Source organism: Bos mutus, chromosome 10 (genome assembly GCF_027580195.1).
Source record: "Bos mutus isolate GX-2022 chromosome 10, NWIPB_WYAK_1.1, whole genome shotgun sequence".
Lineage (NCBI taxonomy): Eukaryota > Metazoa > Chordata > Mammalia > Artiodactyla > Bovidae > Bos > Bos mutus.
In genome coordinates this window covers 27165640-27176831 of record NC_091626.1, presented here as the reverse complement: position 1 = coordinate 27176831, position 11192 = coordinate 27165640, and positions in this window count along the sequence as shown.

The window sequence follows — 11192 nt, the reverse complement described above, 5'->3', positions numbered from 1 at the left end:
CTCTTATTAACATCCTCCATTAGTACGGTACCTTCATTATAATAAATGGACCAATATTAATACTTTATTATTAACTGAAGCCCATATTTTATTCAGATTTCCTCACTTTTTACTAACATCCTCTCCTGTCTCAGAATCCCATCTAGGACTCCACGTTACCTGTAGTCATCATCCTCCTTGTGCTTCCCTTGGCCATGGCAGTTTCCTTGTTTTTGAGGAGGACTGGCCAGATATTTTGTAGAATGTCCCCCAGCTGAGGTTTGTCTGATGTTTTTCTCATGATTAGACTGGGTTTATAGGTTTGGGGAGGGCTTCCCTTGTGGCTTAGCTGGTAAAGAATCCGCCTGCAATGCAGGAGACCTTGGGTTCAATCCCTGGGTTGGGAAGATCCCCCGGAGAAGGGAAAGGCTACCCACTCCAGGCTACCCATTCTGGCCTAGAGAATTCCATGGACTGTATAGTCCATGGGGTCACAAAGAGTCAGACACGACTGAATGACTTTCACTTCACTTCACTTCACTTCATGGGTTTGGGGAGGAGGAGCCCAGAAGTATCATGCCATTCTCTTCCCATTGTTGCAAGGGTACAGACAGCCTCTGTCTTCTTGCTGTTTCTGACTCCTCTGTCCAGCTCAGAGAAAATAAGACTGATTCAATCTGAATAAGATTCCAAAGGTAGAAAGTGACAGAAGCCAGGAATCCAACCCAAACTCAGCCTGCTTTACCTGGGAGCCTGACCTCTTAACCACTCTGCCAAGTTGGGTCTAAGAATTAAATCACTGATTTAGCGTAGGCGCCACACCACTTCCCTTATATCCCAGTTGGTAAAGAATCTGCCTGCAATGCAGGAGACCTCAATTCGATTCCTGGGTTGAGAAGATCCCCTGGGGAAGGGAAAGGCTACCCACTCCAGTATTCTGGCCTGGAGAATTCCATGGACTATACAGACCTATACAGGGCCGCAAAGAGTCAGACTGGACTTCGTGACTTTCACTTTCGCTTTCTACACCATTCTTTTCTTTCTGGTTCCTATTCCTGCCTTGTGTCCTCTCCCCATTGTGTCCTCATCCAGGGGCCATGTCTCCCCTCCTGTCCTTGCTTTATGAAGGAAGTCCACTCTTCCTCCTACCCAGGGGCAGGGCCATTTGCCCCTTGCCCACCTGCCCCCCACCAAGCTGCCAAGAGGCTGTGTGATGAATGGGAAAGGAAAACGGAAGGGGAGGGAGGGAGGGAGACGGGAGGGTGAGGGAGAGAGGGATGAAGAAGAGGAGGGAAGAGGGGGGAGGGGAAGGGGGTGGGGGCCAGAATGGCAGATCCACAAACCCTAATTTAATCACAGGGCCCCATGCTCAATTTAACAGACACAAGGGCTCAGAATGGGGTCCCTGTGCGGCGGTGGGGCAATCAGCCTGCTGCAGTTCCTGGGAAAGCATTAATTGCGGATGACAATGTGTAAACAGTGGGGATGAATGGAGGGTGCAGGTGTGAGCTGCTGGGGCCAGCAGGGCTGTTTTCACACGAGCTGCGGCTCCCTCACTGCTGACTTGCTCCCCAGAACTGGATTAGTGGTAGCAGTTGGGGACCGTTGAGAGTGCTGGAGTTTGGCATGGAGCAAGGGGCTGGGAGCTGCCCCCCTCCAACCTGTTTGTTTTCATTTCCTTTTTCAGAGAGATGAATTATATAGTTTTTCCCCTGCAAGGTCCAGGCACTTGAAGTGAAGTGACTTTCCAACCACAGGGAAGGTCAATGGTAACCCAGATCTAAAACACTGGGAGTGATAAGCTAGATATTGAGTACTATCTGTATTTTTGCATCATTTTCCTATTTGAATTTCATAACAGTGGTTATGGAGTCAGAGCCTGAAATCAGATCCCAGCTCTGTCACTTGCCAGCTGTGTGATTTTGCACAATCCTTAAGCACTCTCTGCCTTGGTTTCTCCATCTATAAAACAAGGATAGTCATACCTACTGCAGGCTTCGCTGGTGGCTTAGATGGCAAAGAATCTGCTTGCTATGCGGGAGACCTGGGTTTGGTCCCTGGGTTGGGAAGATCGCTTGGAGGAGGGCGTGGCAACCCACTTCAGTATTCTTGCCTGGAGACTCTCCATGGACAGAGGAGCCTGGCGGGCTGCAGTCCATGGGGTGGCAAAGAGTTGGACACGACTGAGCGACTAAGCCCAGCACACAATACTTACTGCATGGCACTACCGTGGGGACCACAGTGTTCACGCATCTACTTGCTGAGGAATGTGTCTGGCTCATCCTAAGTATTAGTAAATATTATGATCCTGGGAGTTTCTCAACTTTTCCTGCTTCAGCCCAAGAAATGCTCTTCTTGGGGAGCCCTCTGGCTTTTCTGCTTCATTGGTCCCTATACAGACTGTGCATCAGCTTTTGGGGCCCTCAAGATGGAGTTCAAAAAGGAAGTCATCATTCATATTCTCATCAGAGATGCTTTAGCCCTGTGGGCCAGACTTGAATGTTGGGATTTCTTGAATTAGATTTAAAAATGAAACTGATAGATACAGACTATTGGGGAAGTGGGAATATTAAAGAAAGAACCATCATTATTTCATGCAGGGACATTCTAGCACCAAAAATGTTGAAAGGGAACATTGGACATTGATGCATTTTGACCACCAAGCATCCATTCACCTGCTTTAGCCAACAGCCCCTGTTATGCTGTGTCCATCTCTCCCGCACAACCAGCCCCTGACTCAGAGCTGAAGCCTGGGGACAAGTGTAAGTCAGTCAGGGCTCCTCATTCCTCTGCCCCAGCAATGAAGCTCAACCAGATGCTGAGACTGATTGGAATTCTGGGGAAAAAGCAGCTGGTCCTTTCTGATGAGCTGGGACCTGAGAGCACACAGCCTGGAGGTGGTGCTGTCATATTCCAAGCAGCGGGGAGCCTGAGGCCAACAGGGAGGAAGGCTGAATCAAAGGATGAAGAAGATTTTTGAGCTCCAAGTCCAGCGATGCCTGAAGCTTCAGGATTTTTTTTTTTTTTTTTTACAACCTTTTCATTTTAAAACAGTTTTAGATTTACAGAAACATTGTCAAAATAGTATAGAGAATTCCCATAGACCCCATACCCCATTGCTCCTATTATTAACAACTTACCTTATTGTGGCACATGTATCTCAATGAATGAACTGGTATTGGTGCATTACTATTATTATTTAAAAATATTTATTTATTTATTTGCCTGTGCTGGGTCTTATTTTGCGGCACATGGGGTGTTTAGTTGTGGCATGTGGGATCCAGTTCCCTGATGAGGGATTGAATCTGGGCCCCCTGCATTGAGAACTCGGAGTCTTAGCCACTGGGCCACCAGGGAAGTCCCTGGTATTTTATTATTAAACAAGGTCTATATTTTATTCCTGCTTTCTTAGTCTTCACCAATGCCCTTTCCTATTTCAGGGGCCCACTCTGGATACCACATTCTATGTAGATTTCTTCTTGACTATGACAGTTTCTCAGACTTTCCTTGTTTTTGGTGACATTGACACTTTTGATAAATACTGGTCAGATATCCTGTAAAATGCCCCTTAACTGATATTTGTCTGATATTTTTGTTGTGATTAGGTTGGCGTTGTATGTTTTGGGAGGAAGACCATAGAAGCGAAGTGTTGTTCTCATCACATCATATCAAGGGTGCCAGTGGTCAACAGGACATCACGGTTGATGTTGACCTTGATCACCTAACTGAGGTGGGGTCTGTTGGGTTTCTCCACCGCCAAGTTATTGATTTATTTAAGGAATGCTTAGGTTTATTATTTAAATGTTCTTTAAAAAAGTCTCAAGAATGCCTCACTTGACAGTGGTTGCTGGATGCTGTCTTTTTCTTTTTTCATTGCTTACTTCTGGGTGTGCTGGGTCTTCACGGCTGCTCTGGCTTTGTCTAGCTGAGGAGTGCAGGGGCTGCTCCCTAGTTGTGGTGTGATGGCTTCTCACTGCAGGGGCTCTCTTACTGCGGAACACGGGCTCCAGGGTGTGGAGGCCTCAGCAGTTGCGGCTTCCAGGCTCTAGAGCACAAGCTCAACAGTTGTGGTGCACGGGCTTAGTTGCTCTGAGGCATGTGGGGTCTTTCCCGATCAGGGATCGAACCCGCGTCTCCTGCATTGGCAGGCGGATTCCTTACCACTGAGCCACCAGGGAAGCCCTGTCAAGTTATTTTTTATTGTCCTTTCCATACTGTTCTTTTTGGAAAGAATTCAGTACGTGCAGCCCATGCTTAAGGAGAGGGGATTTATGTTGCTTCCCTTTGAGGATGGAGTATTCTACATAAATTATTTGGAATTCTTCTGCATGGGAGATTTTTCTTCTCCTTTATGTATTCAATCATTTATTTATGTAAGTATGGACTCCTGCATATTTATTTTATACTTAGGGATATAATCCAATGCTACTTTATTTATTTTGTTGCTCAGACTGTTCCAACTTTGAGTACTGGCGGGTGGGGGGTTGGTGTCTGTCAGTTGGCTACCATCATTGTGGTCACCTTGGCTTTTCAGTGACACAAGCTATCAATTCCTTTTTAGTCTAAGTCAGTTTAAGTGAGGGTTTCTGTCATTTGTAACCACAGGATTCTTAACAGCTCTTACGGGAGTATGTAGGTTGCATTACTTGTTGAACATTTCACATGTTGCCAATATTTCTCTTATGTCAATGCAGCTGACTGACCATTTTACCCTGGAAAGAACCAATCCTCTCTTGGGCTGTGGTGACCACTTTGCTGAGTCCTGTGAAAACAGCCGGAGGCTTGGGAGACGGGGGTGGGTGATGGCGGGGGCAGTGGGACAGACAAGTCATGTAACCAGCCTCTGAGTTAGTAAAGGGGCACAGAGATGAGAGGGGATTAAGTGACGCCACGTTGTGTCCAATTCTGTGCCCCGCATCTGCTGAGCCCCTCATCTGCTGAACTGGCTGCTTCAGAAAGCCCCCGCCCCCGCCAACTAGGCTCCCAGATAAAACACAGGACATGCAACCGACTGTGAATTTCAGATGAGTAATGAGGAATTTTTAGTATATGTATGTCCCAAATATTGTAGTTGTTGTTCAGTCACTAAGTCATGTTCGACTCTGTGACCCCATGGACTGCAGCATGCCAGGCTTCCCTGTCCTTCACCATTTCCCAGAGTTTGCTCAAATCATGTCCGTTGAGTTGGTAATGCCATCCAGCCATCTCATCCTCTGTTGTCCCCTTCTCCTCCTGCCTTCAATCTTTCTCAGCATCAGGGTCTTTTCCAATGAGTCGGCTCTTCACATCAGGTGGCCAAAGGTTGGAGCTTCAGCTTCAGCATCAGTCCTTCCAATGAGTATTCAGGATTGATTTCCTTTAGGATTGACTGGTTTGATCTTCTTGCTGTCCAAGGGACTCTCAAGATCTTCTCCAGCACCATAGTTTGAAAGCATCAATTCTTCAGCACTCAGACTTTTTTATGTTCTCTCACATCCATACATGACTACTAGAAAAACCACAACTTTGACTATATTGACTTTTGTCTGCAAAATGATGTCTTTGCTTTTTAATATGCTCTCTAGGTTTGTCATAGCTTTTCTTCCAAGGAGCAAGCGTCTTTTAATTTCGTGGCAACAGTCACTTATTCCGCAGTGATTTTGGAGCCCAAGAAAATAAAAATCTGGCACTGTTTCCACTTTCTCCCCATCTATTTGCCATGAAATGATGGGACAGGATGCCATGATCTTAGTTTTCTGAACGTTGAGTTTTAAGGCAGCTTTTTCACTCTCCTCTTTCACCCTCATCAAGACACGAGTGTATGCTTATACTTAAAAAGTTATTTGTTGTTTATCCAAAATTCAAAGTGGTGCATCCTGGTGCCCCTGCTCAAATGCCCTCACATGTTTAGGCTCCTCAGGGCAGGAACTCCAGGGAAGGTGACTCTGCAACTTCAACTTGACCCATAGCTTGAGCCTTGTGGTGTCCTGGAGACAGACTTTGTCAGACTCTCATGGGTTCAGATCTTACTTCCCTGCCACTTTTGGCCAGTTGCTTGATAATTCTGAGCTCAGTTTCCACACTCCATCATGCAAAGGGTTGTTAATTCACAGATGCCCTTATAACACTTTATAGGGTTTCTTTGTGGATTAAATGGCCCAATATCCAGTGGGCACTCAGTCAACGGTGGCTGCTAAGGATGATACTCTTATCTGGACAAGCAAACAGAAAGTCCTGTGAAGGTAAGAGAGGAGATTCAAGGTCATGGCAAATCAGCCCCCTCATTCCCAACCTATCCCCTTTTCTGAGCCAGAGGGCAGCCCAAATCCCAGAGGCAGAGGCTGGAGGTGAGGATGGGGTGAGGCTGCTCTATGAGGACTTCTCTGAGGCCTGGGCTCTATGCTGGAGCTCCCGCATCCCCTCACTGTCCAGTTTTCTAAGGCCTTGGGATCTCCAGGTGGACCTGGGCCTGGAGGCTGAAGCCAGGAGCCTGATTGAGAGGGTTTGCAAGGTGCTAGTCCTTGGTGGGGGGGCTTCCCAGGTGGCTCAGTAGTAAAGAATATGCCTGCCAATGCAAGAGACACGAGTTCAATCCCTGGGTTGGGAAGATCCCTTGGAGAAGGGAATGGCTACCCACTCCAGTATTCTTGCCTGGGAAATCCCATAGACAGAGGAACCTGGCAGGCTACAGTCCATGGGGTTACAAAAGAATCAGACATGACTAAGCAACTAAAACATGTCCTTGTGGACAAAAGAGGAAACTGATTCCTGGGGAAAGCTGACTTTTCCTATCATAAACAGGGCAGGTACATACACAATCAGATCAGATCAGATCAGTAGCTCAGTCGTGTCTGACTCTTTGAGACCCCATGAATCGCAGCACACCAGGCCTCCCTGTCCATCACCAACTCCCGGAGTTCACTGAGACTCACATCCATTGAGTCAGTGATGCCATCCAGCCATCTCATCCTCTGTCGTCCCCTTCTCCTCCTGCCCCCAATCCCTCCCAGCATCAGAGTCTTTTCCAATGAGTCAACTCTTCGCATAAGGTGGCCAGAGTACTGGAGTTTCAGCTTTAGCATCATTCCTTCCAAAGAAATCCCAGGGCTGATCTCCTTCAGAATGGACTGGTTGGATCTCCTTGTAATCCAAGGGACTCTCAAGAGTCTTCTCCAACACCACAGTTCAAAAGCATCAATTCTTCCACGCTCAGCCTTCTTCACAGTCCAACTCTCACATCCATACATGATCACAGGAAAAACCATAGTCTTGACTAGATGGACCTTTGTTGACAAAGTAATGTCTCTGCTTTTGAATATGCTATCTAGGTTGGTCATAACTTTCCTTCCAAGGAGTAAGCATCTTTTAATTTCATGGCTGCAGTCACCATCTGTAGTGATTTTGGAGCCCAGAAAAATAAAGTCTGACACTGTTTCCACTGTTTCCCCATCTATTTCCCATGAAGTGATGGGACCAGATGCCATGATCTTCGTTTTCTGAACGTTGAGCTTTAAGCCAACTTTTTCACTCTCCACTTTCACTTTCATCAAGAAACTTTTTAGTTCCTCTTCACTTTCTGCCATAAGGGTGGTGTCATCTGCATATCTGAGGTGATTGATATTTCTCCCGGCAATCTTGATTCCAGCTTGTGTTTCTTCCAGTCCAGCATTTCTCATGATGTACTCTGCATATAAGTTAAATAAACAGGGCGACAATATACAGCCTTGACGAACTCCTTTTCCTATTTGGAACCAGTCTGTTGTTCCATGTCCAGTTCTTACTGTTGCTTCCTGACCTGCATACAAATTTCTCAAGAGGCAGATCAGGTGGTCTGGTATTCCCATCTCTTTCAGAATTTTCCACAGTTTATTGTGAGAGCACTTTGTATGTGCCAGCCATTGTTTTAAGCACTTTTATATTCCAGTTTTATTGTGATATAATTGACATAATATTATACTAGTCCAAGCTATACCACATAATGATTTGATAATTGTATATATTTTGAAATGAGCACCGCAGGAAGTTCAGCTAACACCCATCACCTCACAGTTACTATTTTTTTTTCCTCTTGTGATGAGAACTTTTAATATGTACTCCCTTAGGAACTTTCAAATATACAACAGAGCATTGTTAAGTATAGTCATATGCTGTGTATCACATCCCCAGAATATTATTTTATCTTATAACTGGAGTTATTATCTTTTGATTCCTTCCACCCACTTTCCCCACCCTCTGCTTCTGGCAACCACCAATCTCTTCTCTGTATCTATGAGTTTGTTTTTAGTTTTTAATTTTATTTTTAAATTTATTTATCTGGCTGAGTTGGGTCTTAATCACAGCATGTGGGATCTCAGTTCCCCGATCAGAGATGGAACCCACATCCCCTGCAGTGGAAGATGGCAGATTCTTAACGATTCCAGAAATAAGTGTAAATCATATAGTACTTGTCTTTCTCAGCCTGACTTATTTTGATTAACATAATGCCTTCAAGGGCCATTCATGTTGTTGAAAATGACAAAATTTCATTCTTTTTCATGGCTGACTAACATTCCAGAGTATAGCCCAAGGGTCCCCACCTCCTGGAATCTAAGGCCTGATGATCTGAGGTGGAGCTGATGTAATAATAATAGAAATAAAGTGCACAAAAATGTAATGCATTTGAATTATCCTGAAACCATCCCTCCTGCCCCAGGCCATGGAAAAATTGTCTTCTATGAAACCGGTCCCTGGGGCCAAAAAGATTGGGGACTACTGATCCAGGCTTTTTCCATGTCTTGGCTATTGTAAATGGTGCTGCAATAAACATGGGAGGACATATATTATTTATCCTCATTATCCTGTTTTTTCCTTCCTTTGGGTATATACCCTAAAGTGGGATGGCTGAGTCTTAGGTTAATTCTGTTTTTTAATGTTTTGAGGACTCTGCATACTGCTCTCCATAGCAGCTGCACCAATTTACATTCCCACCAATGGTGCACAAGCGTTCCCTTTTCGCCACATCCTCACCAGCATGTGTTATCGTTTGCCCTTTTGATAGCAGCCATTCTCACAGAAGTGAGGTATTATTAAAGTATGCTGGGTCTTAGTTGCCGCATGTGGATCTAGCTCCCTGACCAGGGACTGAACTCGGGGCCCCTGTGCTGGGAGCATAGAGTCTCAGCCACTGAACCACCAGGGAAGTCCCAGATGTGAGGTATTATGTATTTTTTGTGTATTACTTCATTTAATGATCAAAACTCAATTTTATTGGTGGAGAAACTGAGGCACAAAAGAATTACGAAACCTGCCCAAAGTTACACAGTTAGTAAATGCTACGGCCTGGCAGCTGTGTGCCAGCTGCACACTCTGGTCTGTGAGCAGCAGGGTAAAGCTCTGGGAAGGCCCACGGCCCACCTTCCCCTCCCAGCCCCACTAGCCTGGAGTCGGTAGGGTTGTATCTTTATTGTGTAGTTGAGGACTCTGCAGTTTATAGAGCTTGCCGGAGGCATGATTTCACAAGTGAATTTCCAACTTGCAGGTGCCTGGAGGTGTCAAGGAGGGGAGGAGAGGCCAGTGATGACCTTTTCCCTTCACGCCAGCCCTCAGAAGAGGTGGAAGTGTGTTCTTATGCCTTGATTTATAGCGGGGGCATGGGATTTAGTTCCCGCTATCAACTTAGGAAGCCACTTGAAGATTCTATTAAAAGAAAATTGCCTTGTAATTTATAACAGTGGGGGTGGGAGCTGGAGAAAAGAAACCAAAAGATAAATCCCAACCAAACAGGAAAACAATTTAAATGATGAACAATAGAGGAACCCATTAACTCAACTATGGTACAAGCCCTTGATGGTGTATTTTTGCAGCCATTTAAAAATATTTTCCAGGACTATTAACATAGGAAAATGCCCCAGATAAAGTAAAAGAAGGAGATAAAAACTTTCTATGACATACCTCATTAAACAATGATAAATTTATAAATGACTTATTACACATACAAAAAGGCCCAAAGAAAAGACTCTGAAATATTGATAGTGGTTCTCTCCAGGCTGTGAAACTAATAGCAATTAAAAAAATTTTTTTAACTATACTCTTACATACTTGCCACATATTTTACAAATCAGTTCCTTAACTCAGAGACCACTGGCGTTGAAAGGCATCCAGGTGGTATCCAACCATGGCATTTTAAAGGTGGGGAAACTGAGGTCCAGGCCTGGGAAAGGCAGAGGCCGGCAGGCTCCTTTGCCCCAGGGCCCTGCCTGGAGGGGGTCAGCCCACAACTCCAACTCTGTGGATGGGGGGATCGCGTGGGGCGCCGCTCTCCACGGGGCACGGCTGGAGTACAGGGGAGGAGGAGGCAGGTGGGGAGACGATGGGAGGGGGCTGACTGGAAGCGAAGATGGGGGAACCTTTCAAAAAATGGAAACCAGATGAACCGTTCAAAGGGGAGCACATTCTTCACGGCGCGCTTCTTTGTTGCAAGCGTGTGAGGCGGCGGCAGCTGCGAGCCTTGCCCCCAGCCCACGGCCCGACGGGGTGGACACGGATAACTGCATTAGACGCACTCAGCTCTTTTCAATAAAACGCTCTTGTTGGCGGCACAATAGGGGGAACGGGGCAGCAACCCCAGGCCCGGCCCGGGGCGCCCTGCCCTCCCCGCGGAGAGCCCAGAGCGCGCTCATTTTTCAGGGCTCGGCTAATTGACGTTTGGTCGCTGTAGGTTCAAAAGAAAAGGCCGAACTCAAGTCCACTTCCACCGGAAATGAGGCCGCCCTCCCCCACCGCCCCCCCGGGGGTCAGTCTCTGGGGGCGCAGCCGGGGACCACAGTGCAGCTGGCCACAGGCTGCGCGGGGGAACGCGCGCTTGCAGAATCCTATCCCCAGTGTTGCTTTGATCGGAAGATCAGGTGTCCAGAGGGTGTTTACCCCAGGGCTGGGGCGCCATGCCTTCTAGTTTCTGTGGGAGAAATATCAATACATCTCGGGAAGGGGGCTGGTGACAGTTGTCAGTGTAGACAGTTTCAGGGCGGAAGACTTCAGTAGAGATTACCAAATGCCACATTCTTTTAGTGATTCTAATAAAGATAGCTCAGCACATTCTTTATAAAAAAGAAAAAAAAAAAAAAGGAAAGAATGAGTACAATGCTTTATCTAGGAGTGAGGTATTTACTGTCCCGGGTTTACAGATGTGAGAACCGAGAGGTTATTGACTTGCTAAAATTGCCATTAGGAAATGGCCAAGCTGGAATCTGAACCCA